This window comes from Sus scrofa, chromosome 4 (assembly GCF_054392235.1).
Source record: "Sus scrofa isolate SSC_HxYL_T2T_F1_AM1 chromosome 4, Sscrofa_HxYL_maternal_Yorkshire_Landrace_v2.0, whole genome shotgun sequence".
Lineage (NCBI taxonomy): Eukaryota > Metazoa > Chordata > Mammalia > Artiodactyla > Suidae > Sus > Sus scrofa.
In genome coordinates, this window is record NC_139386.1 from 34,950,953 (window position 1) to 34,976,232 (window position 25,280).

At 44.2% G+C, this 25,280-nt stretch overlaps 1 protein-coding gene across 14 annotated transcripts in view; it reads left to right on the forward strand.

Annotated features, from left to right (window-relative positions):
* Positions 1-25,280, forward strand: part of NCALD (neurocalcin delta) — a 454,841-nt gene that overhangs the window by 12,625 nt on the left and 416,936 nt on the right. For 2 of the 14 annotated variants that reach the window (XM_021088577.2, XM_085020459.1), the window contains exons 1-2: positions 7,325-7,453; positions 8,744-8,848. The exons of 10 other annotated variants lie outside the window; for them this stretch is intronic. The gene's annotated coding sequence lies outside the window, so the exon portion shown is untranslated. Of the gene's footprint in view, positions 1-7,324; positions 7,454-8,743; positions 8,849-25,280 lie in introns of those variants that run through there. 2 more of the 14 variants (NM_001445053.1, NM_001445051.1) reach the window with 1 other exon arrangement.

Genomic DNA, 25,280 nt, shown 5'->3' on the forward strand with positions numbered 1-25,280 from the left:
GGCATGTGGACGTTCCCAGGCTAGGGGTCAAATTGGAGCTGCAGCCGCTGGCCTACACCACAGCCACAGCAATACAGGATCTGAGCTGCATCTGTGATCCCTGCCGCTGAGTCCTTAAACCACTGAGGGCTCCCAGGGATCGAACCTGCATCCTTGCAGACACTATGTTGGGTTCTTAACCCACTGAGGCACAACAGGAACTCCATGGGTTGTCATGTGTGTGGGAGGGTGCTTTTTAATTAATACAACAAAACAGCAGACACAAACAAGGATGTCCTAGGCAATTCAGGCAAATGGGGACATATGTTACCCTAGTTAAGTGGGACTTGAGAGTTTTCCAAATGTGTTTTAAAGTTTGCCAGGCTACCCTCTTTTCTGTTAATCTGCCTTTGGTTTATGAGATAAAAACATGAGATTTCAACAACATAGAAAAAATATGTTTAACACTCTTAATAGATACATCTGAGATATTAGGTCCAGGCTTCTTGTACAAATAGAGACTTATTTTTATACCTTATTATCCAACTTTATACTGGGCACCTGCTTACAAACTTTCTTCTGTGCCTACCTTTCCCCCCCTTTTTAGTCTCCTAATTTTTGTCCTTGCAATAATGTTCATTTACGTTCAAAAGATGGCAAAAATAGATTCACATACATACATTTTTCTGAACGTCTCTGTCTTTGTATTTCTGGTTGCCTAGGTGACATTTCCAAGAGAATGTGTGCTAATCTGCTATTATTGAAGCAGAGATAACATGACAACTATTTTTAGGCCCTCAATACCTTTCTTTTCCCCACCAGACCATGTAATTGGTTTATTTTTTCTGTTTCCAGTATTGGAAGGGCCATATATAGTTTCCTTCCTCTAGTTCTAATTTGAGCACTGATTAACTCTTTGAAAATGGACACAGTGGAGAGCCCGTGGTGGCTCAGCGGTAACCAACCTGACTAGGATCCATGAGTATGTGGGTTCGATCCCTGGCCTCGCTTAGTGGGTTAAAGATCTGGTGTTGCTGTGAGCTGTGGTGTAGGTCGCAGACATGGCTCTGATCCTGTGTTGCTGTGGCTGTGGCTTAGGCCAGCGATTACAGCTCTGATTCGACCCCTAGCCTGGGAACCTGCATATGCCACAGTTTGGCCCTAAAAAGACAAAAAAAAAAAGAAAGAGAAAAGAAAAAGAAAATCGACATAATCCTTCAGCACCTTCATCATTCAGCATTATCAAATCTATATTGATAGTGTCTTTGGTTTGTTGGTACCAGTTGTTTTTCCCACAGGTTGTCCAAGCTAAGCTTGGGCAAGGCTATTTTTGGTGGAAGCCAAAAGGGACGCAGAGGCAGTTTGTAGATCCATAGTGGAAAGAGCACCTCTTCTCTGGAGCTGGATCAACCTGGCTTCAGTCTTAGTGCGGCCACTTTTTGCTGGGCTACCTCCTGCAGCTTGCGTCTTCCGGTGACAACCAGGCAATACCTTGGACCCGTTTCGTTGCTGCTGTGAAGGTTGAGAAGGCTGGATGGGCAACACCTGTAGGCATGAGGTGCAGCGTCTCACACAGAGAACCCCTGCTGCCACCGGGGTGGCTCAGCCACGGCACAGGCGCGCCACTTTCCAGCCATCATGTTCTGCAAGATGCTGCATATACTTGAATTTACTAAAGAGAGAAATTAGAGGGATCCCTATTTTCTTTACCAAAATGTGTTTTGTGTTTTATTATTTCAGAGAATTTCTGTCAATGGTGAACTCACCATTGGGTGTACTTTTAATAGGGAAAACACTCTAATTTACCCCCATGCTTTTAGGTGCTTTTAGGAACATAGCTGTCATTTAATTAGTTAATTGATTAATTTGTTTGTTTGTCTTTTTAGGGCTGTACCCACAACATATGGAAGTTCCCAGGCTAGGGATCAGATCAGAACTACAGCTGCTGGCCTACACCACAGCCACAGCAACGCCAGATCTGAGCCACATCTGTGACCTACACCACTGCGCACAGCCATGAGGAATCCTTAACCCACTGAGGCCAGGGATTGAACCCACATCCTTGTTGATACTAGTTAGTTTTGTCACTGCTGAGCCAACAGAAACTCCCATAACCTTAGTATATTACCCGCAATTCATAGGCAGCTGGTGTTCATATTTGGGATATTTTCTTTCATTATTTTAAAGTAGTAGAATATGTGATATATATCTCTATAGTGCTATGTAAGGGATTTTGAGTATTTATCAGATTGTTGTATGAACTTGGAGGGGAAATAGGTAGCCTAACTCAATATTAGGGCCCGGAATACTGCTGATAGGGGTCTGAGATTATTAATTTGTATTTTTTTGGCATTTGAGAGGCAGGATGGACTTGAATCTCTTGTTATTTAAAATTGTTTCATATCGGATTATTATCCTGACTAGAGTTCCTTTGGTTCTCACTTTTTGGCATTGATCTTCTGTTTTGATTAATAGACCTATCATTTATCATTCAGATTTATCAGAGTTGACACAGGCAGATCGCTGCATTGTTGCCCTGGAGTTTGTCTTGCTGGCCTTGAAGATAGAGGGAAAGGGCAGGAAGCAGATGTACAGACAGAAAGACACACACACACACTCACTCCTCTTTAGACATGTGACCTAATATTTCTAATAGGATATTTAAAGTAAGAGCCCTTTGATGGGATTTTGCTCTGTGACTCGTGGAAGGGGAGGACCAGGATGTGGGAAGTCTGGGATGCTGAGTTCCCACCACCTCATCCTTTGGAGGACATGACGGGCTGTTTCCACGTGAGACCAGAAGGCAAGCAGTGAGAATCAGAAGTTAGCCCCGGCCTCTGAAGTGTCTTGGGAAAGCAACAGGAAGGCTGCGTTTTGTGTTTTTCTAATCCAGACACTTAAAGAATATGCTCCCCGGAGCTTGGGTGCTGTTTCCTTCATACCCTCCTCCCTATCATTATAAAAGTAGGGCATTATCATGAAGTAAAATCTGCACAATGTAGAAAAATATAAGAAAAATATAATAATACAGATATTCAAAGGCAAATAGGGTTAATATTTGGACCATTTCATTATTTTTATAGAGAGATTTTTCTTAGTTATATAGTCACATTCATATATAATTAAAAAAAATGTGGGGGAGAGTTCTCATCGTGGTGCAGCGGAAATGAGTCTGACTAGGAATCAGGAGGTTATGAGCTCGATCCCTGGCCTCACTCAGTGGGTTAAGGATCCCGCGTTGCCGTGAGCTGTGGTGTAGGTCGCAGATGCAGCTAGGATCTGGTGTTGCTGGGGCTGTGGTGTAGGCTGGCGGCTATAGCTCCGATTAGTCCCCTAGCCTGGGAACCTCCGTGTGACTTGGGTGAGGCCCTAGAAGAGATAAAAAGACAAAAAAGAATTTTTTTTTTTTTTTTTAGTTTAACTATATACCCTAAGCTGTGTCCTTGGTTGCTGGCACAGAGCTCCTGAAACCCTTGGAGTTTTTGAGTGTTATTCATAAAATGCCCCTTTCAACCACATCTGAATTTATGTTCATGAAATCTCTTGGTGGATAGAGGGTTGGGACTCTTAGCCTCTTCTTTCCTGCCACCCCCTACCCCCCAACCTCCAGGGAGGGAAGAGAAGCTGGAGACTGAATTCAGTCACCAATGACTAATGATTTAATCAACCATGCCATGGGATGGAACCTCCCTAAAAATCCTGAGTAATGAGGTCTGGAGACCTTCTAGGTTGCAAAACACAGCAAAGTGCTGGAAGGGTGGCCTACTGGGAGAGAGCATGGAAACCCCACGCCCCTTCCCCCATACCTTGTTGTGTGTATCTCTTCCATCTGGAAGTTCTTGAGTTGTATCCTTTTATAACAAATTGGTACTCTAGTAAGTAAACTCTTTTCTTGAGTTCTGCCAACTATTGTAGTGAATTATTACACCTGGGGGGTGGTGTCTTAGGAACCTCTGATCTATAGCTAATTGGTCAGAAGTACAGGTGACAACCTGGGATTGTAGCTGGTATCTGGAGTCGGGAACAGTCTTGGACTGAGCCCTTAAGCTGAGGGTTTTTTGCATTAACTCCAGGTAGTGAGTTGTAAGAACTGAGTTATAGGCCACCCACTTGGTACTCAGAATGACAGAACTGGTTAGTGTGGAAAACGCCTCACACATTAGTGTCAGAAGTGAAGTACTGAGAGTAAAAGAAATAGAAGTTTTTACTTTTCTTAAGGAATTTTACATTTTCTTTTATATTCCTTGTAGATAATATGTAATTGAGCATATAATATTCCATTGAATGGATATACCTCAGGTTACTTAGCCATTCCATTATTGATCACTTGATAACAAATAACTTTTTTTGCTGTTATCATTTTTGTACAGTAACTTTTACTTTATGTACGATTATATGCTAGGATACATTTCCAGTAGATTTAGCAGATTGAAGTTTTGAACATTTAAAAAGGTAAAAGATATCCTAGTATTCTTCACTGAATGGCGTTTTTTAATTTTTTTTACTTTCCATAAGGCAAGTGTCTTTTCTTATTTCTGCATTTTTTTCAACTTTAAATAGTGTTATTATAGTCAGAAGGGTCTGTTCTAAGGGACCCTGGTAGTTACATTGAGAATCACTTGGTCCCCGAGGTTCCAGATCTTTGTCTTGTATCTTGACCATCACAACACTGCTCTATGTGAAGCCTGAGCAGCTCTCCCTCTAAGGATTTCTCATCCATCTCTGCTGCATTGCCTTGAGGTGATAGGGCCACAGATAGCTCCTCTTATGGGTGAAGAAGCCAGAGAGATCTCAAAAACTCACTCCGGGTTATTTCTGCTTTCCAATCCCAGAGTTCATTCTTTTGTATTGTTCTCTTGTTCTGCTCTTCCTTCTAATTCTTTTTTTTTTTTCTCATCTTTTTAGGGCCACACTCATGGTATATAGAGGTTCCCAGGCTAGGGGTCCAATGGAGCTGGAGCTGCACCTGCTGGCCTACATCATAGCAATGTGGGATCTGAGCAGCATCTGTGACCTACACCACCACTTATGGCAATGCCATATCCTTAACCCAATGAGCAAGGCCAGGGATGGAACCCACATCCTGATGGATGCTAGTTGGGTTCGTTAACCATTGAGCCATGATGGGAACTCCCTGATTCCTTTTTAAAGTGATACATTTATCTTTGAAAGTTCAGGCCCATTTGGATTGTTTGATCACCATGTTAGGGAATCTCAGAGGTACCGTTATTATTATTATTATTGTTAATATTATTTTTTCCACAAACATTTATTGCCTGTCTGCTCTAAGGCACTATGCCAAGTGTCGTAAGAAATACAAGGTGAATAAAACACTTTTCATTTCCTCAATGGATTTACACTCATTTCTTTAGTATTGTTTTAGTTACCTTTATTTATTTATTTTGTTTTCAGGGCCCCACCTGAGGCATATGGAGGTTCCGAGGCTAGGAGTCCAATTGGAGCTGTAGCCGCCGGCCTGCACCACAGCCACAGCAACGCAGGATCTGAGCCGTGTCTGTGACCTACACCACAGCTCATGGCAACCCACTTGCGATGCTTAACCCACTGAGTGAGCCCAGGGATTGAACCCGCGTCCTCATGGATACTAGTCGGGTTCCTTAACTGCTGAGCCATGACGGGAACGCCTGGTTACCCTTATTAAATTACATTCTCTACGAAAGGATATCAATATTTTGTGTTGCGCCCCATTCCACGGTCTTGCACCTGCAGGGGGATGATGTTTTCTGTTGAGCGAGTCTTGTGGGCAGAGGGCATTGGATGTTGTGTCCTTGTCAGAGCACTACAATGAGGTACTTTAAACACCTGAAGGCTTGACTGATGCATATTTTATAAGCTAAGATGGACCCGGAGATCTGCAGTATCTGTGTTACACGTTTTGGCCCCAGCTTCTCTTCCTTTGGGCATTTAGGTTACTCATCTGGTCAACCAGAATCTAAAAATAAACCTAGAAACTTTGAGAGTTCTTTTTTTTTTTCTTGGCTGATTGATGTGTGTTTTCGTGTCTCCCAAACTGCTCTGAGTTGCTATTTACTTTTGCATTATGTATAGCACTTAGCAACCAACAGTGGAAATGAAAGTTAAGAGCACAGGCAGCCCTGGCTGAGCTGGAGGAACCGGCCAGCCAAAGCCTCAGAGGATTCTCCCTCCCTCCCCCAACCTGTGCTCTGTGGCCACAGGAACTGCCTGGCAGTCTTCAGGTTCTGCCTTGGCCAAGTGGGAACCAGGAGAGGCAGGAAGGACCCCCCCACACACAATACCCCCTGCCACCCCTCCCCTTAACCCTCCCGGTTCCCTTATCTGGTCAGCATTGGTGGGGTGGGTCCCTTCCCCCGGGGGGCAGGCCCTGGCCACCATGGGCATCTCGGCACTGGTGACAGCGCTGTAGGGTCAGAAGCACCGAAACACCATGTCTTGACTTGGAGCTCAGAGTGCATTTCTGTAAAGGAAGGTATGAGTTGTGTCTGGACCGTGCAGGGCCCACAGGATGAAACGGATTCTTCGGGACGTCTGAGGTTAGGACAGCTCTTTCAGGGTGACCCGAATCAATGCTTAGAACCTTGTTCTTGGGGGAAAAGTCTTTCTAGATTCTAGGAGCAGTTTAGATTAGGAGGAAACTTAGAACACGATCAGTCTGTAAGTTGAGGGTCTGGCTTTAAAGTCAAAAAGTGGTTTATTCCCGCATGGGAGTGGCCCCTTGTCTGAACCACTGGGTGTGCCAGACAGGTTAGCCCTTCTGCCCCCGCTGGCCTCCCTGTAGCTGTCAGAGTACAATAGGCCTCTGATTTTTAGAGCAGCAGTTGTACTAAAAAACCTCACGTCCTAATTCTACCAAAAGAAGACAGAGAGAAAGATCTTGGGAATATACATGGAAATCCTTGATTTTTTGCCTTTTAGCAAAGAATACAAAATCAAATACACGGGGGCCTTTAGGGGAGGCCCTTATTTATTTATTTATTTTGCTTTAGAAATAAAACTTCTCTTCCTTTCTCAGGACTCCTACATGTCTCTCATTCTTCCTGTATTTTGGGGAAGAGATTTGAAGAATATGCCTGTGATTTTTTTTTTCCCCTTAGGGAAATAGAGAATTTTTTTCCCCCTAAATAAAGAGGTTCTTCGAAAGGTGATTTATATTTTTAAAGGCTGGAAAGCCTAGATCAGAGGTTCAGAATGACTGAACAATACTTATTTGGAAAGGAACTAAGTCTGTACAGTTGCTTGTGTAATTTTCCCAGAAGGGACAAAACAGTTAAAGAGTAAACCTCCCCCCAGCCTCTAGGTGAATTTTTTTCCAACCTCAGAAGGGGTGGGCCCCCTCGGAACAGGAAGTAATCAGAGGCCAGCGGTTTGAGCAATGAGAGAAGGCTCTGGATTTGGCTTAGCTGTTTTCTTCACACTGAAAGCCGGGGCGGTCCAGCTGTGGACTGCAATGGAATTGAGGCTAAACTCTGAGCAGGTACAACAGGAGGAGAATCTTGGATGGTGGCATATCTGCCCTGGCACACAGAGGGAACTAGTCCCGATGGGTTGGGTGAGGGAGCCAAGAGGAACAGGGCACAATACAGGATGGGGATGGGGACGAGGCGTGGCCCCTTGCACGAGCTACCCGTGGCTCAAGTTCTTCCCCGTTAAAGAGGATTTTCTCTGTCATTCTATCCGTACGCTGACCGTTCTATATATATTGGATAAACGTATATTTCTATTTAAGTTAATCACTTAAGAAATTGTTGCTTTAGTTTGGGCCTTCTCAGTGGTCAAGGACTAGGATGTCATTCAAAAGAGTCAAAAGCGTCTCAGTACAAGGGGCTCATTGTAACGAGTAATGATGCTACTGCTGTCATTGCATTGTTCTGAGTATATTATCCCACGGACACGTCTCCCCTCCCCGGGGAGGCAGAGTGTTATTGTCCCCATTCTACTGAAGAGGACATGCTTAGAGAATGTTCCCTAAGCATGTAGGTGGTCAGCCCGAATCCAGACTCACATGCAAGTGGCCGCTGGGGTACCTTTGCCTCTAACTGCTGTATTGCTCTGCCCCCTTGAAAGGATCCTGAGCCTGTGAAGCAAAAGTATGGCTGGGTCTTATGGGGACCAATAGAAAGAACTGGAAAATTGGGAATGGAGTCATTCCCTTTCTCAGAGGTCATGTGGTCTCTGCTCAGGGAGCCCCTCCCTTTTTCTCTTTGCTGCTTCTTCAATATGGCCCCTGAATGGCCAACCCATAAGGCCACAGCCTAGGACCTTCGTGTCTTCTGGCTCAGATTCACAAGTGAGGGTTTCCTATTGATCCAGCTCATGGACCAGGGCCACACAGCCTTTGGCGCCTGGCCAGGAAAATGGGTTGGCTGTTCCTCTCAGGTCCATTGGTGGCTGCCTCGTGTACAAACTTCTGCAGCACCATTTCCCCAAGCAGGAGATTATGGCTAAGGCATGGCAAGTTGTTCAGAGCAGGACGTTAACATCTGAAATAAGTTCATTTTATATACTTTAATATTTTTAAATACTTTAACGCACTTGCCATCTTTATAAAGTCTCAAGTTCAAAGAATCTGTATCTGTTAAGACTCTTCAGGTTGCACATGATAGGAACTTAATTCCAAGAGGCTTAGAAGAACATCAGGTTTAATTGGTTCTTCTAACCATGTAGGCAAAGTCTTGGCTGGATCTAGGTCTCAAACAATAACATTAGAAGTCTCTCTCTTGCTGTCGTTTGGCTCTGCATTCATCTGAATTGGTTTCATCCTCAGGCCCTCTCTTCATGATATCAAGACACCACTGGAAGCTCCAGGTTCATCTGTTAGCTGAGCCACTCAGTGGAGAGCTTCTCTTTATAGTGCCGGCAAAATCCCCAGGTTTGATTCTTCATTGCTCTGAACTGGTTACATGCCAATCCCTCAACCAAACATGGCAGCCAGCCTGATTGGTCACGCTTGGGTCCCTGTCAACTCTTGGAGGGAGGTTAAACCACCCCTTTATTAAAAGACATGGACTGGATATGGGGTAGTATAGTCTTCAGAGACAAACGGGATGTTGGTGCCCCCCCAGAAATGGGAATGGATGCTGTCCAGACAAAAACAACCCATGACTACTTCAGAACATTTGCAGGTGTGTCATAAATAACTGGACATCCAGTATCAAGATTTTGGGGCTTCAAGGAAAGCCGTCTGCGTCACTGACTTTATCTTGTTTGTATGTGACAAATCCAGAGATCTAGGAAATTCAAAGTATTTGGCTAGGCCTTCATCTCCTTTGTTTTTTCAGTCATGAATCCTGAAAGATGATGCTTTTAAACCAAACAAAGTTGTTATTAAGTCTTGCATCTTTTTGAGAAAGTCAATCATAGGATGGTTTTATCTTCATTTTTGATTGAGTAGGAGGTTAAGGCATGAAGGGCTCTTGTTAGCTGCCCTCTATTTAAAGTCTAAGCTGTTCTGGCATTGAAATGACTTTGGTGAATTACATAAAGGCTTTGCATAAACCTTTAGCAATGCCTGAATTTAAGACCCAGTTTAACTAGATAATGATTAAACTGTCCTGTTTATATATCCATGATCTTAGTACCCACTGGGAAATAATTGCTTGGCTTTTAACTATCTCATAAACCATGAACTTTAAGGCCAGGGGAGGTTAAACTAGCAAGTCCCCATGCTTCCAGATATGGGTTGAATCTATGTAACCATGAGTCTTTAGTAGTAATTTGTGTGTGTGTGTGTGTGTGTGTAGATACAACTTTGTGTTGATAGAATTGCCATATCTCTTTGATTACTGTTTCTACTGCAATGGTCCCAGATGTCCATTGGAACAAACAATCAGCCTCTTCTTCTTCTTCTATTTTTTTTTTTTAGTCTTTTTAGGGCAGCACCATCAGCATATGGAAATTCCCAGGCTAGGGGTCAAATTGGAGCTGTAGCTGTTGGCCTGTGCTACAGCCACAGCAAGGCAGGATCCGAGCCATGTATGTGACCTACACCACAGCTCATGGCAACTCCGGATCATTAACACACTGAGAGAGGCCAGGGATCAAACCTGCATCCTTATGGGTAATAGTTGGGGTGCGTCACCACTGAGCCACGACAGGATCTTTGCGATCAGCTTCTTTTGACTATTGAAGTTTTGCCATCAGTTGCCTTCATTTCTTTTATTGATGTAAGATTTTATATTTTAATGGAATTGAAACAGTTCCCTCATTTGCCAAAATGTGTTCCTTTTCTCTTGACTTTCAGTTAGTGGTGCAACTATTGTTTGGTTTCGTATTGGTTTGAAGTTCTCAATTGCAGACAACAGGGCCCACTCTGGCTAGTTTACACAGAAAGAGATCTTTTAAAAGGAGAATGAGAGCTCCCAGAATTTCTGGGAGGACCGGAGTCAGACTGGGAGGCTATGCAGCTAGGAACACTGCACAAATTACACCCTTGGGGGTCCAGTGGAGACCCTGGTGTGGCTGTCACAGAGCAGAGGTGTCTCTCCTCGTACCACCAAGTGAGTCCTTCTGATGGGACCCTGTCGCTGTTGCCTCTGTGAGCTGGGCAGCTCTCTGCCGTGCCCCACCCATTTCCACCACAGTGAATCCCATCTGGTGCCTTCTTCTGTATCCGTATTCTCTGAGAAGAATTGTTGCATGCATGCTGCCGATCAGTGGCCCTCAGGTCACATGCAAAGTGGGCCAGGGATGCAAATTCCTGACTTTCATCTTGGGAGAGAGTAGACTCAGAAGGTAGGAAGTTTCTCAAATGTGGGAGGAGTATTAGAAAAAAAGGCTGTTTAGCCACAAAATATGACAAATTACTACACATACTTCTGTATACCTTATTGTTCTAAAATTGTGACTGCCATCTAAGAGTAGGGGCTGTCCCCTACTGAGAACAAATCGAATGAATCCAAGAAGGACCCCCCCGGCCCCATGCCATATGGGAGGTTCATTATTTTATTGAGCCTAAACCCAGTCACCTCCCACTACCCACCTTTTTACTGCTCTTGATTGCCTCATCAGTATCTGCTAAATCCATCTCCATCACTTCCCTGCAGGAAGACAGGAGACTGGTCTAAAAACCAAACATGAGTCATCTCAGGTGCTCAGAGAGGGTAACCCACCTGCTCAAAATCACACAGCCTGTCAGTGATTAAAACCCAAGTCTCTTCCAGAGCCCACTTTGCTAACAACTCTGCAGTCCTGCCTTGCACTCTGACTTGAGGGTTTTCCTCGTCAGTAGTGTGTGATAAAGAGACTGCTGGACCTCTGCTGAACCTGCAGTGCTGTCTCTCTTCCCCCTTCAAATATGACTTGTGCAGTGCTGGTGATGGAAGTGATGTTTACCTGTGTCTCTGTCACAGCTAAGCCCCAGATGTAACCAGGAAATGAATATTATTAGTTGCAAATGGAAGCTTTAAAGATATGCACTGGAACTTCTAATACCATGGCTTCTTTACAATATAATTCATTATTAGATGAATTGTGTCCTTCTCTCCAAATTTGTATATTGAAGTCCTTATCCCCAATGTGACTGTATTTGGATAGGTCCTTTAAGGAGGTAGTTAAGGTTAAATGAGGTTACAAATAAGGGTAGCGTTCGAAGCTGAGAGGACTGATGTCCTTATAAGAAAAAGAAGAGGAGTTCCTGCCGTGGTGCAGGAGGGGTAAGGATCTGACTGTGGTGGGTCTCTGTGGAGGTGCAGGTTCGATCCCCAGCCCAATGTTGTGGGTTAGAAGGATCTAGCATTACTGCAGCTGTGGCATAGGTTGCATGTGTGGCTCAGATTCAATCCCTGGCCTGGGAACTTCCATAGGCTGTGTGTGTGGCTATGAAACAAAGAAAAGAAAAAGAAGAGACACCAGATCTCTCCATCCCTCCATCTCTCTCTCTCTCATCTCCATCTCTCTGTGTGTGCACAGAGAAAAGGCCATGTGAGAACATAGTGAGAAGGTGACCATTTGTAATCCAGGAAGAATACCTCAGCAAAACCCAATCCTGCCGGCACCTTGATCTTGAACTTCCAGCCTCCAGAACTGTGAGACAACAAATACCCACTGTGGAAGTCACCAGCCTCTGGTATTCTGTTACAGCAGCCTGAGCAGAGGAATATGGATCCATTTGCCTTAAATTCCAAATAGGAAGGTGGGGATGGTAGTTACACGTGCAGCAAAAGCTGGGGGAGCAATGGGGCCTGGAGGAAGGAGAGAACACATCTCATGTCAGGTGATCCTTAGAGGCTTCAGCAGAGGCAGGACCATGTGAAGTGGGCATTGGGTGAGCTGGAATGTCTTTTACAGGCAGGGTAGCTGAATGGTTAGAAGTATGGGCTCTGGGCTCTGACTTCCTGCGCTTGATTCCTTGTGCTGGCTTGCTGGCTTGCTGGCTATGTGACTATGGGCATGTTACTTAACTCTTCTGAGTCTTCTTTTTTTTAAAAAGAGAATAATGGCACTACCTATCACGCAATGTTGGAGAGATTAAATGAGACAACACACATGAAACTATTAGAGCTGTGCTTAGACTGGAGTCAGCATTCAGTAAGTTATTACCATTGGTTATTAATATTACTTTTTTTTTTGGTCTTTTTGTCTTTTTAGGGCTGGACCTGTGCCATATGCAAGTTCCCAGGCTAGGGGTCGAATTGGAGCTGTAGCTACTGGTCTGCACCGCAGCCACAGCCACAGCCATGCTAGATCCGAGCCGCATCTGTGACCGACACCACAGCTCATGGCAACGCTGACTCCTTAACCCTCTGAGCGAAGCCAGGGATCGGACCTGCATCCTCATGGATGCTAGTCAGATGCACTTCCGCTGAGCCATGATGAGAACTCCTCATGTTACTTTAACCAGCAGAGGATGGGGTGGGGTGTGTTTGCGAAAGAGGTGGTGACCGCAGGCTGAAGCAGTGTGTGAACAGTGGGGGGAGGACAGGCACCCACTTCGTTAACAGCGATGTGGTCTGTCTGGAGCCCAGGTCACCCGGGGTCCCTTCTTCTAAGTCTGTATTTTCCAAGGAGCCTTTTCTTGAAAGAGGTTTCCCCCAAAGGGAAAAGGAACCTCTTTCAAGAAAAGGAACCTCTTTCAGGAAGCATATCCTGGCCTGCCTAACCATGTTTCCTGAGCAGATTGGCCTTCTGGTTTATCAATCAGGGTCTTGAGCATTTGGTTGGCATGAGTCAGTCCCCCAGAGTCTCATCACCCCTGAGGGAGCTGATAAAATCAAATTCCTGAATGTGCAGAGCTGAAGAACAGATCTTGGACCTGCAGTGACCCCTTGGAGGTGCAGGCACTGTGAGGCCCAGCTACAAACAGGGGACTGGCCCACCTCTGTCTCTCCTTACTCTAACTTTTAGACCATGTGGCAAGCTGAACCCCAAATATGCGGTGGGACTGGGCAGAGCACAGCATGCGGAAGGATGATGCCCATTAAATGCTTCCTGAACTTTGCTGATGGTGATGCAGCAGGCAGTGGACTAGGGCAGAGGTGTCATGCCCAGGAAGCAGGGCTCTGGGGTCTGGTCCCTTCTCCTACTTAACTGTGTGCCTTCAAACAAATCCTTTACCCAATCCTCACATGCCTTATCTGTGCAATGAAGATAAAATCTTTCCCTGCTGAAGGCAGACCATGGCTGAATGCCCTCTTGATTTCTCTTCTGGGTCCAACACTTATGCCCTAACAAGATGACTCCAGCAAGGACTGAGGATATTATGGCTCAGCATATTTCCACCGTGTGGAAACCAAGGTGACGTTCAGGGGGATTCTACCTTCTCCTGCCATCTGGTTGTTTCGCATTTGCTTTCCTTGTTGGTCCATATGACGCGAAGCGAGGTTGTGTGGGTGGGGTGTTCATGGTGGGGAAAGTGGATGGATCCAATTCTCATGTATGGTCAACTATGCCCATCACATCATGGAGCATATTAAAGGGGCTCGATAAACACTTGTTAAATTGAATTGAATATTACTGCCTAACAACCAATTAATTCAAATTGCATTCTTATGCTAAAGACATTACTTGCCTCATCTACAGAGGGGCATTATGAAGATGAAAACAAATGAAAAGTGAAACTCGTTATTCTGAAGAGCAGAGGATGCTTTATGAGGGCTATTAGCTCTGTTCCAGAGTTGTATTTACCTAATCATGACTCATGTTAGTTTATTCTGGGATGTTTTATCATTTTGAAATGATCACCCCCTGCCTCCCCAACTTCAGGAGATAGAAAATTAGAACATTAATTTTGTTTTAAAATCCAGCCTCCCACAGTCTTATGGGCAAGAATTAGGGGTGTTAATACTGCAGAGTTGTCCTTCATGTCATTTGGATAAATGCTGCTCACATCTTTATTCTGTCTTTTGTCAATAAAGGATCCATGTTTTTTTGTCTGAGACTAACATGGGAATCTATTAAACTGGCCAGCAAGTGGACAGTCCATTCTCACATATGCAAGAATTCTACAGGCTCTCACGTTAGACACACCAAAGCAAAACTAAAGACACATTAAAAACATCCCCTTTTCAGAGTTCCTGTCGTAGCTCAGTGGTTAACAAATCCGACTAGGAACCATGAGGTTTCGGGTTCGATCCCTGGCCTTGCTCAGTGGGTTGAGGACCCGGTGTTGCCATGAGCTGTGGTGTAGGTAGCAGGTGCAGCTCGGATCTGGCGGGGCTGTGGCTGTGGTGTAGGCCGGCAGCTGTAGCTCCAATTAGACCCCTAGCCTGGGAACCTCCATATACCACGGGTGTGGCCCTAAAAAAAGACAAGACCAAAAAAAAAAAAAAATCCCCTTTCCACTTGTTCGTAGCTTCCTAGAAAAGCGTATGATTGTGATACACTCATATGCTTTCCTTCCTGAATGCACAGGCTGGCAGCACAGGCTGGAAATAATTGCTCTGCTCAAGCTGATGTGGTTCAGAACTTGGCTTGCTCCCCTGAATCAAGTATGGCCTTTGGATATAAAGAGAAGGCTATCGACTCTCTAAATTAAAAGATGTATGCTAGAGGCCTGCAGACATGCTTTATTTGACCCGTCATGCTTTTAAAACTTAAAATTTGTTGCTGACTTAAAAAAGAAAACAGAACATGTCTCATTAAAAATGTGGATTTCATGCTTCTTTTGAAAACTCATAATATCTGCCACTAAATGACACACGGCTGCAATCAGCGAGCTGAGCAGAGCCTGCTCTCTTTAGAGACGACTCATGTGCGCTCACTGATCAGAATCTCCACTCTTCCCACCATCACAAACCTTGTCTGCTCTGCTCACTCACAGGCTGGCCTGCCCCAATAGCATTTTTTTTTTTTTTAAATTTTGTGGCTGCACCCATGGCATATGGAAGTTCCTGGGCCAGGGAATGAATCCGAGCCATAGCTGCGATCTTTTTAACTCACTGGATTGGGCTGGGGATTGAACCCGCACCTCTGCAGCGAGCTAACTGCTACACTCGGATTCTTAGCCCATTGAGCCACAGCGGGAACGCCAGCATTTGTATTTTTATGGTACAATATACATAATATAAAATTTACCGTTTAAGCTGTTGTTAAGTGCACAGTTCAATGGTATTAAGTACATGGACATTTGTGTGCAGCCATCACCACCATCCACCTCCTAAACATTTTCGTTTTTCCTGCTGAAACTCTGTTATTCATTCAACAGACTTTTCCTGTCCCCCTCCCCTCAGCTCCTGACACACATCATTCTGCTTTCTGCTCTATGAAATTGACTACTGTCAGTACTTCATATAAATAGAATCATACCATATTTCTCCTTCTGTGGCTGACTTATTCCACTTAGTGTCTTCAGGGTTCATCCATGTTGTAGCAGGTGTCAGAATTTCCTTCGTTTGTAAGGCTGAATAATATTCCATCATAAGTACACCATTGTTTATCCATTCATCTGTCGGTAGACCCTTGGGTTGCTTCCACGTTTTGGTGGAATAATGCTGATTTCAACATGGGTGACCAAATATCTGAGTGCCTTAAGCATTTGCATCTTGGGGACAATTTTCTTGACCATTTCCCCACTATGTTCTTTTAGCTCCAGCTTTCCTCAGTTTTCCTAGTCTCTCAGAGGCAAGGAACTGACTTTAGTTTAATGTATTAACTTCCTGAGAAGCATTGAGAAATCTTCAAGATGTCTCAGGAAAATAACTTAGATTCTTTAAAATGATAAAAAGTAATTTCGGTGGGATTTCCAAAATGTCATGTCACATTAAAAAGATCTAGAGCTAACATTTTGTGATCTATTCAATCTTGAGTTTAGCTATGGAATCTACGTGGGGAAGAAATCTGCAGTGTATTTGGTTTTCTTGATCTGAATGAGGCATTTTCATCTTGCTTTGATGAGCTATGTATGCTAATGAGACCTTTTTCTTGTAGGTGCTGATAAGGGAGAAACAAAAATAATTGAGCTTTTATTTCTGAATTTTCAGGTTGCGTTATGCTAGCTAGGCAAAATGTAATTTTTTTTCACTGAGTGCTAAATGGAAAGGTCAAGATAAGTTTTTCCTCTTTCTGAGAGAGCACTGTTTCTGATCTGTTCTTTGTTAATGACAACATCAGCCTACATGTCATTATCTGATATAGGCATATGGCAATTCCATTTTATTATTATGTGAACAAAATCTTGATATCAACTTGGAATTTTGGTTATTTAGGTAGGCACTGGGCCAGAATTTGCCTGGCTGATACTTATTTGGCGTCTGGGACTAATGCAGTTATGGACATGACTTTTTGAAGTCAAGAGTACAACTGATGTTGCACAGAGAACATTAAACCCTTTAAGAAAACAAATTGTTTTCAAGTTCTTGCAGAAAATGAAAAGAGTGGATTTCTTTTTTTTTTTATTTCCCCAATATATTATTTTTTTTTCTACTGTACATCATGGTGACCCAGTTACACATACATGTATACATTCTTTTTTCTCACATTATCATGCTCCATCATAAGTGACTAGACATAGTTCCCGGTGCTATACAGCAGGATCTCATTGCTAATCCCTTCCAAAGGTAAGAGACTGCATCTATTAACCCCAAGCTCCCAATCTATCCCACTCCCTCCCCCTTCCCCCTTGGCAACCACAAGTCTATTCTGCAAGTCCATTATTTTCTTTTCTGTGGAAGGCTTCATTTGTGCCATATATTATATTGCAGATATTCAATTATTAGAGAAATGCAAATCAAAACTACCATGAGATACCACCTCACACCAGTCAGAATGGCCATCATTAGTAAGTCCACAAACAACAAATGCTGGAGGAGGTGTGGAGAAAAGGGAACCCTCCTGCACTGTTGCTGGGAATGTAAGCTGGTATAACCACTATGGAGAACAGTATGGAGGTACCTTAGAAATCTATACATAGAACTACCATATGACCCAGCAATCCCACTCTTGGGCATATATCTGGACAAAACTTTCCTTGAAAAAGACACATGCACCCGCATGTTCATTGCAGCACCATTCACAATAGCCAAGACATGGAAACAACCCAAATGTCCATCACAGATGATTGGATTAGGAGAAGTGTGAATTTACAAACAATCTGACATGCAAATCCCAGATTCTTCTCTTCATTAAAGCTAGACCCCCTCATAGCTCCCTTGCTATTACATAAGATTTGTTTTAGAGCCTGGCTCCTCTTAGTGTTTTCTTGAAAGCTTTATGATTACATTTCCTTAAAAGTGTTTTATAACCTAGACTTTGAAACTAGTGTAGCAAATCTTCATCCAAATTACTGAATTTTTGCTGTAATTATTTTTTATTATTTTGAATGTGCTTGCAATTTTAAGAAAACATGCCAGTCTTAATGTGTGTGGGCACATTTTAAATTTCAAGTTGGCTTAATCATTAAATCACATTTCAAGGACCAATTTTGTATCTTACTATAGACCTGTTGTCTCTCTCTCTCTTTTTTAACCTATTGACCCAGTACATTTTAAATTAATTAATTAATTAATTAATTATTAGAGTATAGTTGATTTACAATGTTGCATCAATTTCTGGGTACAGCATAGTGACCCAGCATATATATATATGTTTGTGTGTGTGTATATATATATATATATATGTAGAGAGAGAAAGAGCATATATACAGCATATACATAGCATATATGTATGTGTGTGTATATATATGTATACACACACATAGATATATACACACACATAACTTTTCTCATACCATCTTCCATCACGCTCTACCCCAAGAGACTGGACATAGTTCTCTGTTTTGTGTAGTAGGACGCCATTCCTTATCCATTCCAAATGTAATAGTTTGTATCTACCAACCTCAAACTCCCCATCCGTCCCACTTCCTTCCCACTCCTCTGTGGCAACCATAAGTCTGCTTTCCCTGTCTGCCATCCGTTTCTGTTTTGTAGATAGGATCATTTGTGCCAGATTTTAGATTCCACATATAAGTGATAGTGTATGGTATTTGTGTGTCTCTTCCTGACTTCATTTAGTATGAGAATCTCTAGTTGCATTTATGTTGCTGCCACATGGCATTGTTTCATTCTTTTTTATGGCTGAATGGTATTCCATTCCACATATCTTCTTAATCCACTCATCTGTTGATGGACATTTAAGTTGTTTCCATGTCTTGGCTATTGTGAATAGTGCTGCAATGAATGTAGGAGTGCATGTATATTTTTGAATGAAAGTTTTGTCTGGATATACACCCAGGAGTGGGATTTCTGGATCATATGGTAGCTCTATTTTTGGTTTTCTGAGGAACCTCCATACTGTTTTCCATAGTGGTTGTGCCAATTTACATTCCCACCAACAGTGAAGGAAGTTTCCCTATTGCCTTTCGATGAGGACCTATCTCTTCCTGTTTACCTATTTTAAAACTAATACATTTAGGAGTTCCCATCGCAGCACAGCACATCGGAAGAGAATCTGACTAGGAACCATGAGGTTGCAGGTTCGATCCCTGGCCTTGCTCATAAGTATCTGGCATTGTTGTGAGCTGTGGTGTAGATCGCAGACATGGCTCAGATCCTGCGTTGCTGTGGCTCTGGTGTAGGCCAGCAGCTGTAGCTCTGATTAGACCCCTAGCCTAATATGCTGCGGGTGTGGCCCTAAAAAGCAAAAAAACCCCCAACCAAACAAAAAACTAATACATTTAAATTTTAAGTCATGTAGGAGAAATCCCTTAAAAGTTAAGGTCCAAGATTCTTGTCTCATCTAAGTGTTTTTTGGTTTGGCATGTTCTTTCCATCTGCCCCGACTTCATTACCCAAAGATATCCTTTGTAATGGTTCTAGGGAATTGACTTTCCTGTAATAAGGCTTGGGTACCTTGGATAGTTATAATTAGTGACATGCATGCATCAATGGAGGCCGTTTTCACTACTCCCACTGTTTTATTTGCATGTGACAGATACTTAACTCAAATTGAGGCAAAATAGCTCAAATAACTGAATATTCTGGGTATAGAATTGAGATCCACTTATGATGTTCAAAGAATGTGAGGAATTTTTCTTTCTTATACTTTCTACCTCTCATCTCTGCTTTCATCTGGGTTGATCTAATTCTCAACAGACTCTCTCCACATGGAAGCCCAGATGGCCACTAGCAGCTCCAGGTATACTTTGCCCTCACAGTTAGAAGTCCTAGGAAAAAGAGAAAACATCTACAGAAGCTCTGACAAAGTTATAAGAGAGGGATGAAGTCAGTCTGGGTCACATGCTCATCCCCTGAGGTGGGGGAGTAATGAGTGATTGGCCAGACCTAGGTCACATGGCCATCCCTGAGCCAATCACTGTGGTGGGGAGATGGATACCATGATTGGCCCGTCTGAGTCATGTGACCACCACTGTATCAGGGGCTGGGGAGTGATTGGTTAAGTTCCAAGTGTTTGAGATGGATTCCTCATTGGAAGAACAGGGTCTGGTGTTAGAAGAAGAAAGATGCCCAGGACACCATTTAGGTGTCCTGTAAACTCTCTGTGGCAAAGGACCAATTTTGTTTATGTTTGTTTCTTTTAGATGACACAAGCCTTAACACAGTTGCTCAATTAATGATTGGTGAAAGTTTAAGGAATTATTTATAAGATGTCAACAAGATTAGAAAGAAAACCATGGAAGAATGGCAAGGTACCTCAGGGCCAGAGACTCCTGGAAGCTGTTAGAATCCTCAGCCCTAGAGGAATAATGGGAGAAATAGCTTCTGGAATCAGAGCGCAGTAGCGGTGGGAGCCACGGCTTTGGATAGAGAACACACTGCTGTCAAACCATGTCCTGTTAGGGAAGAAATGGAGGAGGATAAATTCGCCAACTCTCTCTCTTGTCCTGACCTCCAGTCTTCTGCTGTGCTTCCCATTGCTCAAACCCCTCGAGGAGCCAGAGGGCAGGAGAGTCCAGTTAATTTAGTGCAGGAAGATCAGTCTCTAGCACCTGGAAGGGCAAGTAGAGTTCCTCCTGGTTTTTCTTTTTCTTTTCTCTCTCAGTCTTCTTCAGACCTTACCTTTTTTTTTTTTTTAAGGCCACACCCACAGCATGTGGAAGTTCCCAGGCTAGGGGTTGAATTTGAGCTACAGCTCCTGGCCTACGCCATGGCCACAGCAATGCAGGATTGGAGCCATGTCTGTGACCTGCACCATGGCTCAGGGCAGTGTTGAATCCTTAGCCCACCGAGGAAGGCCAGGGATTGAACCTGCATCCTCATGGATCCGAGTCAGGTTTGCTACTGCTGAGCTACAACTGGAGCTCCCTTCAGACCTTATCTTAATGGAGATTTTCTTAGATGTATTCATGCCCCTCTGACAATTCATACCCCAAGTGCAGACTATACTTATTTTCCTGTCTTACACCACATGCCTTTGCCAGGGGTAGAGCAGAGGTCTGTGTGGGAAGCACCACTTACACTGTGGGAGTGGCATCCTCTGAAATGGTGCAGGGCATGGCCTGATCTGTGGCCCTGCCTTCACACTGCATTTGGAATTGTGTTGTCTGGGGCTGGGGGTGTGGCCCAAGGAAAGAAGAGAGACAAGATAGCACCAAGCCTTATGATGCTACAATTTCAAATTTGAAAATAATGACCTATGTACCTGTCAGGGTGGCAGATTTTGTCTTTTTCAGGTTACCGGACTGATGCTGTTGGGGCAGGGAGCAGGAAGAGTAAGGTTTCAGTAGTAAAAATAGTAGGATAAGTGGATGAGAGTCTGGAATAAGGAGCTTCTTTGAAAAGAGGTTATTGACTATTGCCAGAGAATGGGTACCTACCCACAAGCTGTATCCAGCCTCATTCAAAACTTCTAGCCTTGGCTTTCATGACTGGGCCGACTTCTGTTGAAATGCCATGTCTGTGTGTCCGTCTTATCAGGAGTAAGGGATCTGGACTAAACAGCTGGTGATATTGTGCAAGACAGGGCACAAATATAACAACAAGAGATAATAAAATCACCTTGCACTTAGTCATCCTTGGGTTGGAACTGGTTTGGGGCCCCCTTGTTATGAGTAAGCGCCTTGGCTTACAGGCTTGTTATGCAGGTGAGCAGGTGAGTGAAATAATAGGTGGAAAATATGGACTGTCAAGTGTGGTATGAATATTAGATGCTGTGAATCGACCCATTTTTTTTTTTTTTTGGCCTTTCCCCATTTTTGTTCCTCTGCTACTTCTGTTTTGGTTAGTAATTCTTAGTCTTACCTTTTTGTAATGTCTTAGACTCTGGAACTTAGGTAAGCTGTGACTTAGGTAAACTAAGACTACGGAGCCCAGGTAAGCTAAGTGGGAACTGCCAGCCTTCTCAAATCCCTACACATCCGCGTTTTCTGGCTGTGCCTGTGTTTTCAGGTCTGTGATTATGTTTCTCAGAAGGCGCCAGAGAACCAGCCCATTGTGTCTGGTATGTCTTCTTCCTGAATCACACTGGCGAAAAGGTGGCACCCTGCCTTGCACATGTGATTAATTGCTTCGATATAAATAGCAGCTATTTACCAAGCACCTACTCTGTGCCATCCATTCTTCTAGGCACTAGGATTATGGGGGTGTCAGAGACTGGAAGGCATTTTACCCTCAAGAAAATAGAATTAAAGTAGAATTGAAGAGAATTAGGAGTAGAAATCTTCTTCCACCGGACTGAAGCTGTTGGGGCAGGGAGCAGGAAGAGTAAGGTTTCAGTAGTAAAAATAGTAGGATAAGTGGATGAGAGTCTGGAATAAGGAGGTTCAGCCATATGGAATATGGAATTTCCATATACCCACGGAAGATGGAAGTTCCTGGGCCAGGGATTGAATCTGAGCTGTAGCTGAGACCTATTACACTGCAGGTGTGGCAATGGTGGATCCTTTAGCACCAGGCTGGGCATTGAACCCGTGCCTCCCACAGCTGTCTCATCAACTGCAGTTGGATTCTTTACCTGCTGTGCCACAGTGAGAACTCTATAGAATTCTAATTAAAGTAGAATTATATCACCACTCATATAGAGAAGAATGATGGTGGCACCACATTTTGCTGGGTGGTCTGGGAAAACCTCTTTGAGGACACAGGACTTAAACTTAATTATAAATAAGAAGAAGGAGCACATCTTAAGACTAGCAGGGGAAAGAGCATTTCAGGGTGATGGAACAGCCAGTGCAAAAGCTTGGAGATGGAAATGAACTTGATGTGTGGAAGGAACAGAGAGGCCTAGAGGGCAAAGGAGACATGCTTAAGCTCATGTGGTGTAGGTCACAGATGCAGGTTGGCTGTGGTATGGGCCAGCAGGTACAGCTATGATTCGACCCCTAGCCTGGGAACCTCCATATGCTGCAGGTGTGGCTCTAAAAAGCCGGAAAAAAAAAGGAAAAAAGGAAAAAGAAATGCCCAAGCTCAGGTTGCCCAGGTGCACAGGGGCTTGGTGGCTAGGGCAGTGGGCTTGGATTTTCTTCTAAAGGCGATGGGAAGCTATTGATGAGCTGTATGTAGGGAAATGGCATATTCTCTTTGACATTTTAAAAAGGGTTGCTTTTGAGAAGATCCTAGAGAGTAGGAGCTGAAGCAGGGAGACTCATTAGGTTGTGTTGTAACCCAAGGCAGGATGGTGGTGTGGAAAGAGCAGTGGTAGTGATGGAGGTGGAGAAAAGGCAGAGATAATGGGATGTACTGAGGTACTGTGGGGATTGGGGAAGGGGGGGGGGGACTCAGGAATGATTCCTGTTTTTTGATGGATGGTGAGTCTTTTATTCTCAGCCGGAGAAACCCAGGTATGTCTTGAGGAGGTATCATGGGGGTGGGTTTGGTGGATCAGGGTTCTGCGTTCCGTGCTGAATTGTGTTCTCACAGAATTCATCTGTGGATGTCCTCCCCTCTAGGACTGCAGAAAATAACTATGTTTGGAGACAGGGTTTTTTAAAGTAATTAAGTTCAAATGAGGTCATTAGCATGGGCTCTAATCCAATATTGGTGTCCTCATAAAGAGGAGAGGACACAGACACATGCTGAGGGAAGAGCCATAAAGACTTAGGCTCTCTGCAAGCCAAGGAGAGAGGGCTGAAGAAAAGAACCCCACCTATGTCTTGATCGTGGATATCTAGCCTCCAGAATTGCGAGAAAATCAATATCTGTGGTTCAAGCCACATGGTCTGTGGTACTTTGTTCTGGTAGCCTTGGCAAACTCATATATATCAAGTTAAATGCCGGTTGGACCCCATGTGGGGATAGGTCACCAGCTGGATTATAGACCTGGGGAGATGGGAACGCTAGAGAGTGGTCTGGGAGTTGTCAGCATGCAGGTGTTTTTAAAGTTCTGGTCTGGATCAGCCCACCTGGGAGGGAGCATAGATGGCAAAAGAGGGCCTGCGGCTGAGCCCTGGAGGCTCGAGGGGTGAGCACAGGGAGTGGTCACTGAGAGACCGGTGGGTAGCGTGTGCATGTACTTGAAAAGTGACCTTTGATCTTCAGCCCGTTGGCCTGGGTTCAGACTCAGGCCTTGCACCTCTTTGCCTCGTGAGAGTCTTCTTTGACTCTACAGTTCAGATCTTTGCATCTGCCCCGAGGCGTTTGCTCACGTGGCCGTCACTCTTGTTCATTAGAGGTGGGTGACAAATTTGTGCCCGTTGGCCCAGGACTGAGGGTTACCCAGGGCTGTGAGACCCCCAGTGCTAAAACCAGGACAGGCCCAGGTAAAGTGGGATGGCTAGGTCACCCTAGCAAGAGGGACACTTTTGCCAGATGTATTTACTTCATCTCACTGGCTTCATGGAAAGGTGACTGGCCTAAGAGAATGTCCTAACTATTGTTAGTATTATCATCTTAGAAATGTTCATTTTTTTTCTAGAAACAATCTGGAAATGGACGCTTCCACTGTGAAACAAGCCTAATAATAAAGAGCAAGTTTGAAATACGTTCCTTCCAGTTCCATTATCTCCTATTAGTTCCATTTTAAACAAGATTTTCTTGGCATGGGGTTTGTAGTATTAAAAATTTTGTCCATTTCAAGGTGTATTTTTTTTTTTTTTGTCTTTTTAGGGCCACACCTGCGGCATATGGAGGTTCCCAGGCCAGGGGTCGAATCAGAGCTGTAGCTGCCGGCCTACACCACAGCCACAGCAACACGGGATCTGAGCCGTGTCAGCAACCTACACCACAGCTCACGGCAACGCTGGATCCTTAACCCACTGAGCAAGGCCAGGGATGGAACCTGTACCCTCATGGTTCCTAGTTGGATTCATTTCTGCTGCGCCATGACAGGAACTCCCAGGGTGTACATTTTGAGTCATTATCTCTCCAACGATCTTAAGCATTTGCTTCAGCTGATTGAACCCTTTAATGAATCCACCAGCAGTATTGTTGGCATTGCATAAAGTCCAGAGTTGGAGCCAGCTGTTGCTCAGTGGGTCTTAGCTGGTTCAAACTCAACAGATGGTTCAAATCTAAAGAGAGGACGAAATTGGTTTACCTATCCTGGCTCCATTCTGGATGTGTGGACAAAATGAGGCCTTCAGGTCTCTGGCTGCAGTAATGATGAGAGCTCCTATTACCATGCGGAACACGTGCTGTTTGTTCAGGTCTCACTGGCCCAGCTCCGTTCTTAAGCCCAAGCTGCCTACCACACCCGGTTCTGCCTCCCTCGCTCCATCTGCCACCGCCGTCTCTCCTGTCCTTCTCAGTGCCTTCCTGGACTGGGCAGGAGGAAGTATTGGACACATTCAGCTCCATCTGACCAGTGCCCAGCCCCTCAGTCATGGGCATAACTTCACACTCAACCAGGCTTGTTACAGCCAGGGGTCAGGGTTAATTTAGATTAGTTTCCCAAGGCTGCCCTAAACAGTCACCATGAACAAGGTGGCTTAAAACAACAGGATTTTGGAGTTCCTGTCGTGGCTCAGTGGTTAATGA